Below are 9,327 nucleotides of genomic sequence, written 5' to 3' on the forward strand. Positions count from 1 at the left end.
GCCCCGCTCCAGCCCCCCGGCCCTGCTCCGACCCCGACCCTACCAACACCCCCGGCCCCACCGACAGCCCCGGCTCCCGGCCCCACCGCCCCAGAGGCTCCCCGGAGCCCCCCACTCCGTGTCCCCCCTTCGCCCTCCTGCTGCACCCCGTCCCCAGCCGCTGCCCGCCCGGCTCTGCCCGTTGGGATGGGTTTGGCCCCTTCCCGCGGGGCTTTTCCCCCTTCAGGCTCTTCAGTCACCTCCCGAGGTGGTCTCAGTGTTTGGGGCGCTGGGTTTGGGGCCCTGGGTTTGGGCAATGGGTTTCACATCCCTCCCTTGCCCTCGGTGCTCCCTGCCCTCCGCCTGCCACTCATCCCGTCCCCCCCAGGTGAACAGCCCAGTTTGTCCCCAGTCACATCCCCGTGCCCCCCGTCAGGAGGAAGGGGGTGTCCTTGGGGTCTGAACCCGCAGGCAGCAAGCGAGCGCTGGGGACGTGTTGTGTCCGTGGGGAAACGGGGAAATCGCGGAGATAGCTGGGCTTTCCAGCAGCGTTTGCTCTACGCTCTTTAAGGAATTCCCTTGGGTTTTGTTTTAGACGCATCCTGTAGCTTAAACTGGTGGAGGGGACGAGACCTGCTGGTCATCTGACGCGCGCGGATGTAAATGAGCTGTAACCCTATTGTGCTTGGGAATTAGGCTGGATTTGCACTGGTGCAGGTGGACGGGGAGTCGGCCGAACGTCCCCACCGTCCCGTATGCACCTGCCTGGGGCGCTGTGTCATGCAGGGGCATGATTATTTACTTCATTAGGGTGATTTATTAGGGTGATTTGTTCCATTAGGGTGCCTGTAGAGATGTCCTTTCCCCTCTACAAAGTGTTGCTCCAGGCGTTGTATCCAGTGTCCTCCAAGGCCAAGCGCTTCCCACTTGCCAGGCCTTAGCGGCAGCTGGGGGAGACATCAATTTGAACAGTCCTTTTTGGCATAAAACCCCGTAAAGTTATAAACAGGCCTTTGGAAAAGCAAACGTGCTGTGTTGCTTTTTGTGCAAGAAAAAATCCCATCAAGAAGCGCCAGCGTTTTCCCTGATCCTTTCTGATGTTTATTGCAAGAACGGATTTACAGGCCCTTCAGGCTCCGAGCCTCGGTGAAAAGCTCTTAGAAGATTTCTAAAGCGGAAAACGGCGACTCTTTGCTAACATCCTTGCTAAGAGCAAGGTTTTGCAGCCTGTCTCCGCTCGTAAACCCGAAGGACTTTGTAAAACGGATGCTGCGGCCTTCAAGAGATCAAGATGTGCCAAAGACCGTGCGGGGGGCTTATCCGAGGAGTGCGGAGGGTTTATCCAAGGAGGAAGATAGTTAATGGGCACCTGAAGCTTGGATGTGCTCGGTGAGCTCGGCTCCGTCCCATCCCCGTGCCGGCTCCTCGGCTTCGTGCAGGGTCGGGATTGGAGCCACCGCCCGCCCTGGATGCGGGAGACCCGGGTGGTGGCCGGGCCGATGTGGTGCCAAAGGGAGCGGGTCTCACATTTGGGTTTCGCGGCAGCCTTTTGAACCGGAGCAAAGGGGCAGGCGGGTTGAAAGCAGGTCAGGGAGCCCGGCGCGGCCTCGGCGCAGTGTCGCCCGGCGATCGTCGTGATTCACCGTCACATTTGTTTAAAAAAAGGTTTTTTTTCTCCCCCCGGTTGCTACGTGACAGACCCAAACAAACATGAGGGCTGCTCGAGGGAGGCCCGGGCCCTTCGCGAGGCTCCCATCTGCCCTCGGAGGAGGCCGGGCGCCTCCGCGGGCTCCGCGCGCTCAGCCGCGGGGCCGGCCCGGGCGCGCTGTAAACAAACCAAAAATAGAGGCCCCGCCGTGTTCGCCGTGTCCCCGTGCGCCGCAGCCCTTCCGCAGGGGCTGGCGGCCCCTCTCCAGCCGTGTCCAGCCCCGCCGCTGCTCCCCTTCCTTGAGGTTTTGCTCCGCATTTACTTGGTCCCGCTGGTGCGAGCGGCAGCCGGCCGGGCCTCCGTGTGAGGGGCACGTGGGACGCGCCAGGCCCTGCACGCTGTGCACACCCAAAACTCCAATCTTCAATGTCTCACATGGAGATATTTCCTTCCCTTTGCATTTTACAAAATCATCTGGAAACAGCTCTTATTGCAGCCCTCTGATGCCGATTTAGGCTGTTTTGTTGTAAATGATGAAATGTGTCCCGAGCCCCAGACCCGGGGGAGCTGCCTCCTTACGGATTCGTGTCTCTCCGCATTGTCGGCTGTGGTGTCCAGTGTGTTGCAGGCTGGAATGAAGGTTTTTCCGTATTTCGGGACCATCTCTGAGGTCTCTGCTTTGCAGGGCTCCAGGATCGAGCAGAGCAGCTCCACGGAGAGCCTTCTGCTCTGGCTGGACACTCCTGCACTGTGCTGCCTAGTTCTCTCTGGAAGAATTTTTTTTGCAATTCGCTGTTTTTGTTTATTTGCTGTAAATACTTCTTGCCCAAGAGTTGGAAGCTGAAGGATGTGGCCGGGAAACAGAGCCGTGTGAAAGTGCTGTGCCGGGGAAGCAGGCGCAGGCTGGCGAGCAGGCTCCTGTTGTAAGGGAAGCAAATAATACTCCAGGGTCCACGCTGCTGCCTGAAGGGCCCTGCCTGCTTCCAGGTGCAAAGTTTCCTCTAGTATCCGGGGAAAAAGTTATTGTTTTAGTGAATCTCTGCGGCTCGAAAGAGCCCAACGCTCCGCTCAGTGTTTCGCTTAGCAGACCCTTGGGGCCTAATTGCTTTAATATCCTGACAGCCTCTTTATCACCTGGTGCTGGGTGGTTATACGGTTAGGGAGTCTCATTTACCCCTGGAATTGGGATAAATTGGGATATCCCCCCCTGGAACTGGGGGGGAAACATAAGCCCTTCCTCCTCTCCCCACCTCCAATAGCCACCAAAGCCCTTTTATTGCAGCCCCTGCACCAGCCAGGGTGCCTGAGGGTCTTCTGGAGTTGTCCTATGGCACCAAGCTGTGGGTAACTTGTTGTCTCCCTCTTTTCTCCCCTCAGCTGGAGGTTGGCAGCGATGAAGAACGGAAATTCACCGCCAGGTAAGCAGCACCACGCAGCTCTGCACGCCGGTTCCACCGTGCTTCACTGTCTGCCCCGTCCCTCCTGGCTTCCGATCTTCGACCAGGACCCAACCAGAGCTTTGGGCAGGAGCAGGGCCGGTCGCCTGCAGCGGGCTGCATGGTCAGGCCTGCAGCAAGCAGAGCTCTACGCACTGGGGATGGTCTTTCCCTTCTCAGGGTAGTTTTGGGGTGAGCATTTAACGAACTGGAAGTGTGCAAGAGTGGCTTGTTCCCCCTAAAAAATCTTGTCCCTGACCTGCAAACCCTGGTCCGAGAGGTGAGGTGTAAAAACGCCGCAGGGTTCCACAGGCTTCTGCTCTTCCCTGTTACTCCTTCCTGCTTTGGTTGTCCTGGTTGAAGATGAAAGCAAAGCCACGGGTGCTGCTACTTGGAGCTGTTGTTGCTTTTATGCATTTCTGTGTTTTCCTGCGACGTGCTGTGAAACGGGTGTGAAACTGGGAGACGCTGCTGGCAGGCAGTTGTGTCCCAGCCTTGTGGCTCAGGCGGGTTGGGTGCTGAGTCTGTGTGACCAACCTTACAGCCCCGTGAGCGGTGGGTCAGGCTGCAGAGCCCCCTTACCCTGCGAGAGGAGGCAGAGAAGAGCAGCATCAAGACCCTCTGGCTGGAACTCTCCCTTCCCTCTCTCCCGTGTCCCGCAGAGGTGGCTCAGGCGCCTCTGGGAGGTTGGCACGTGCTGGCGGGTCCTGCCAGCATCCCTGTGCATCAGAAGGGCTGCACGCCTGGTTGCTGCACGGCCCCCTATGCACAGATCTTCTCCTGACAAGCTGCAGCTTCATTACTTTGTGGAGAACACATTTTGTGGCAGTTAAAGCAGAATTCGGGATTCTTGGTGCTGCTCCCAGCCATGCTGGGAGCTCCTTGTGTGCCTCAGTGCTCACGGTGGGACCCGCTGAGGTTGGGAGCAGCAGCAGGTCTTCCGCTTTTGTGCTCTTTCCCATGTGTTTTAAGCAGCAGTATTTAACCTGCCAATGTCTGTATGAGGATCTCTTGCTGGCTGTTCTGAAAGAGGAATTGCAGCTTTGTTCCTCTTGGTTACAACTGAACTTCATTTAGAGATAAATCATTGGGACCGCGCTGGCTTGGGGGGCTCCCGTCACCCTCTCTAGCTCATTTTGCACAGCAAACTTTTGCATCCATCGTGGGCAGATGGACGTAGCGAGATGGGACTTAAAAAGGAGAGGCTTCTTTTACTGTCCCACAGAAAATGCTGCAACGCTGACTTTATGCACTGAGGTTAGCCCTTTTCCTGCAGCCTCCTGGGGCTGCACTTGCCTTTGTGCTTTTCAGGACAAGAATCTGGTAATTAAATTGCTGGACAGCCCTGGCATTGAATAGGATGGTTTTTGTGCAGAGCCATTCCGGACTTAGGGGGACACAGCCAAGAATTAAAGAAAATTTGTGGCACTGACGTGAGCCGAGCATAGGTAATAAATAGAGTTCTGCACGGGAGGTCGATGGTTTGGGGGGGATTTGCCTTCTGGTTGGTTTCTTTGCCTTTTCAACCTTTCCTTCATGCCAGCAGCTCCCCTGGAGCCGCTTTCGGAGGCTCTGCCTAGTGCCCATGGGGTGGCAGAATTGCTCAACTTTGTGCCGCGTTGGCAATGGCTCTGCAGGGAGTTCACGTCCTCCTCGGGAAGAAATGCGGGAGCAGCCGCGGGCGTCAGCGGTGGATCCGCGTCCCGCAGCAGCCTCGCGACGGCCGCTTCCCAGACCTGACCGTCCCCGCGGCCAGAAGAGGGAAGAGCTGCTGGAAACAAGAGCCCGTCCTGCCCGAGCCGCGCTGCCCTGGCGCGGCGCGACGTGTTTACGGCACAGCCTTGAGCACATCATTTTCATTCACTCCAAACATCGTTTTCATTCACTCCAAAATTTCGGAGGGTTTTCGTTCGGGGCTGGGTAGTTGGCTCCGGTTATAGCACCGACTCGTGTGTGGGGGTGTTTTTCCATGGACTGCACATTCCTCTTCCTGTAATGCTTGGAGGAAGTGTGGTCTGTGCCGTCATTTTGGAACCAGCTGTTGCTCTTACTTCTGTTTGGTCTGGGATTTCTCATGGTTTCTGTCAGGCCAAAATTATTTTCTTCCCTTTTTAAGTTATAAGGAGTAAACAGCTCCTACTCTAAAGTAGGCTTGAGCAGGGGGATGCTCAAACTTCAGGTCTTCTCTCAAAGATACCGTCACTTGCTGCATTTTCTTAGGCATTGACGTGCTTTAAAGTCTTCCACTTCTTCCTCACTTCTTCCAAGTCTTCTGGCAGCGCTAACATTGCAACTGCTCCTGGTAGGTGAGCAGGGCTCTGCTCTGCTCCCAAGGAAGGATCCTGGCATCCTGGTCGTGCTTGGTGTGTGCCAAGCGTGCCCATCCGATGCCGGTGTTGAAACCTTCCTTCCCCAGTGCAGCCCTGGATGTTGTGGCACGGTTCCTTTCTTTGTCTGCAAGGAAGCTAGGCACCCATCGGATGCTGAAAAGTCTTATCTGCATCTCAACAAAACCACGTGTGAGGTTAAGTCAGGTCCATGGGGGTGTGTTAGCTTGTGACTCCAAAGCTGGAACAGGTTCTCCAGCAATATGCATGGTAATGCAGAGACTGGGAAAGCTCGTCACCTGGAAAGGCATAAAATGAACTCAGAGAGATAGATAATTCATCTAATTATGTTGGGCTTGTTTGGTTTTGTCATCCAGTGTTGTCAGGGCCCCTAGCTCCAAGTCAGGAGTGTTTCACAAACAGCTGGTCGTGTCATCAGTGGCTGTTCCTCGGATGCAGGTGGCGAATGGAGCCGGATAATCCCCGTGTTGGATTTCGGACATAAGTGGGTTTGTTTGCCCGGTCATTCCGTGAGCTTTGCCAATATTGACTTTGTGGTCGCAGTGTGATGGGTCGGAGGTGGCTGCACCTTTTGGGACTCGCTTCCTTGCGGGGACCTGGGGCTTAAAGTGCTGCAAAGGGGCCTGGAAACCAGTTGCCTCGAAGCTCTGATCAATCCTGAGGATCTTGTTGGCAAGAGGGGCTCTTGTTTGGCAGTGCTGAATCCCATTCGGAGGGCTGCAAGAGCAGCTGCGGGAGGTCCAACCCTTCCAGTTGTGGGAATTTTGGCTCCCGAGCTCTGTGGAACCTGCTCGTGTTTTGAAATGTGATGAGGAGAGGGTTCCATGTCCCCCTTTCTTTCCCCATCGCTCACGGGCCTCAGTAGCTCACAGCAGGTCCAGGTGCAGAAGGACCTGACCAGGTCAGCAAGGAACGTGTCCACCAGCCTGCTCACCAGCTGCACGGTTCCCTTGCTGCTGCTGTTTTGGTTGTAGTTGAACAAAATAAGGTAATTGTCCTTTGAAGGAGCATTGCTTTTTGTTCTTGCCGTGGCTGCAGGAATTAGGTGGAGCCTTCAGGTTTGTGAGAAAGGACTCGGTTCATCTGCTGGGCTGCACGGCGCTCCCCACACACCTGGGGATACTTGTGCTTCATTGCATGTTATATTTTGCCTCCTTAAATTATTTATTTGCAGTGGGTCCTGCAGGGGCATTCGAGGAACGAGGAGCTGAGGAAACACCCGCTTGTTCCCTGCTCGGTTAGGGCCTTCCCGGGAAGCTGGTGCCGGCCTGAGCTTGAGCAACGTGGTGCATTTACTTGCATGTAAAGTAAGAGCAGGAGGCCTGCCAGGCTGGAGATGTGATCAGACCCGTAGGAATTGTAAATAAATCCTTGAAAATATTTTTTTAATTATTTTTTTTCCCCCTAAACCTCAGCTATTTGGCCAAAGTACCCCCTGGCCCTGCTATCAAAGGTACTGGCTTTGTGCTGACACTTTTTTTTTCTGTAAAAGGCAGTGCAGTTGCTGTTTATTTAGGCACTAAAGAGCAGGGTCAGAAAAATATTTTGCTTTCAAATACCTCTTGATTTTAAATACCTCAATCTTTGATAATCAGTTGCCAGGATCTGTGAGTCAGGGATTTCTCATACGAATCTGGGCCCGACAAGTGTCTTTCAGATGTTTTGGGGAAATGGGAAACAGAGGAGGCTGCTTTCCTAGGCATGCCCTTACTTTTAATGAGTTTTTTTCTTTTTTTTGATGAGTTTTAATGAGCGCTGAGTTTTTTTCTTTCTCAGTTTTAAGCATCCACCTGCAGCGTGTGAAGCCCTGATGGCGAAATGCTCTGCACACAGGATCAGAAAGCAAAAGCGGCCAAAAATTACCTCAGCCTCCGAGGGATTAGGATGCAGTCTGCATCCATTATTTACTTAGGCTTAAATAGGAAGAGGAGATTTTTCTCTGCAGAGCTTGCTCTGCCCTCTCTGGTGGTTGCAGAGACGCAGGCCGAGCAGAAGCCAACGGTGCTGAGCTGGTGCAGCCCGAATGGATGAAAATTGACATTCAGCAGCTTAAGGTGAGAGCAGAGGAGCAGCTGCAGCCCGGCCAGGCTGCGAGGCGGTGGAGTGGCCGCCCTGTACAGGCGGCTGCCCGAAGAGCAGCTCGGGGGCTGCATGTTCCTGCATCCTGCGGCTCCTCCTGGCTGCAGGGAGCTGCAGGGAGCTATTGGAGCTGCAGGGAGCAGGTCACGGCTTTAGGAGGAGCTTGCCCCTTGCACCCGACTCTCCCCAGAGCCCTTGCAGTGCGGACGCGTTTGCTGCAGGCCCCCAAGTCTCTGTTTTTGTAGACCTTGGACACCTTCAGCAAAGCGCACGGGGGGTTGAGGTGCTCCCGTTGGCACCGTTGCGCCTCCCTGTGCACCCTTCTCCTTAAGCCCTCGATTGCTCTTTGCTCTGAGGGGCCTATTCTCTCTGCAGTGTTCAGACTCCCTTTAAAAGGGAGCGGATTCATGGATGGGAGGTGGACAGGAAGGATTGTCCTAAGGTTTCTGCCAGCCCTTTCCATGCAGAGCCAGCCTAGCCCCTGGCTCCTGAACTTTGCAGTGATTTTTGGGGTGCCGCTCACCCCTGCAGGGAGCTGGGCAGCCTGCCCTGCACTGTTGGCGCTAGAGGGGGAGCCTGGCCCGGGCTGGAGCTCTCCTTGCCCTGCTTTTCCCCGCCGTGATCTGCCTAGGTTTATTTTATTTTATTTTATTTTTACGCGTTGCCCGTGTGCCAGGCGCTCCCCGGGCTCTGCTGCCTTTTTTGGAGTCGTTCTGCAGCCTGGGCGGGCTGCGGAGCTCGGCAGCGCTCCCGGCCGCCTTCCTCGCTCCCTCCTCATCCTCAAAGCCAGGATTTACCTGCTCTTCCTTCCCTGCAGTGTTGCCTCCCTCTCCATCAGGGAGCCTCCACACACCACTCCGGGAGATACCAACGAGTGGCTGAAGATATAAAATAGGAGACAGGGTTAAAGCAGAGAGCGCCTGGGGCGGAGCAGGAGGATGTGCCGGCTCGCTGGGGACGAAGGCTCCTTGCTGGGGAGCAGCTTTCTGCCCGCGGCGCAGCAGGGACCGCAGCCCGGAGGCGCCTCCCCGCGTTCCTGGCCTTGGGCTCCGTCCTCCCTCCCTGCCTGTGGGCACCCAGCACCTCTCTGGCAGGTGCCCGGCACTTGCCTACATGGCAACAACGGGAAAGAAAAGGGTCGCTCCCTCCCAGCCCCTTGCGCCTCCGTAGGGACGAGGCGCAGAGCCCGCAGCCGTGGCCGGCTGCACTGTCAGTAACTTTTTCTCTTTTTTTCCTCTTTTTCCGCCCAAACTTCCCTCCTCTAGCGCGCCTGCAAACAGCAGTGCCGTTTGCCTGTGTCGGGTGCGTGTGTCCGGAGCATCCGCCGCCCTCTGCAAACAGGAGGCGCTTCCCACGTGCCACGGCAGCCGGCAGCCTCTCCTGGCCGGCGTTCTCCCTTTTGGGCTCCTCTTGGAGGGAATTTGCTCCAGCTCGGGCAGTCCGAGTGCAAGGACGGCCGCTCCCGAGTGTGGCCACGGGTGTGGAGGGAGCTCCCCTGCCTCCCGTTCCTGCAATAAAAGGGCATTTCAGGAAACAACCGTTTCCAGGCGTTGCCTGCGTGCAGCTGCCTCGCCACGAGCCATGGTGGGGATGTTGGCAGAGGGCAGCGGTGCCAGCGGTGCTCGCGTCCATATAGGTGTATTGGGTCCCTCCAGGCAGTCCCAGCGCTTCCGCGAGGCTCCCACCACACATGGATTTGAATCCTTATCCGTGTTGAGCAGGGGCTCCCGGCGCCCCATCCCGCAATGTTCCCTGCTCCAAAAAAGCCGCTTTTTGGCAGCCCGTGGCTTGGCCCAGCGGTGGGAGCGTCGCCAGAGCCACCCCGTCCCGGGCTGTT

This window comes from Nothoprocta perdicaria, unplaced genomic scaffold, assembly GCF_003342845.1.
Source record: "Nothoprocta perdicaria isolate Ctin4 unplaced genomic scaffold, notPer1 scaffold_185, whole genome shotgun sequence".
Taxonomy (NCBI): Eukaryota; Metazoa; Chordata; class Aves; order Tinamiformes; family Tinamidae; genus Nothoprocta; species Nothoprocta perdicaria.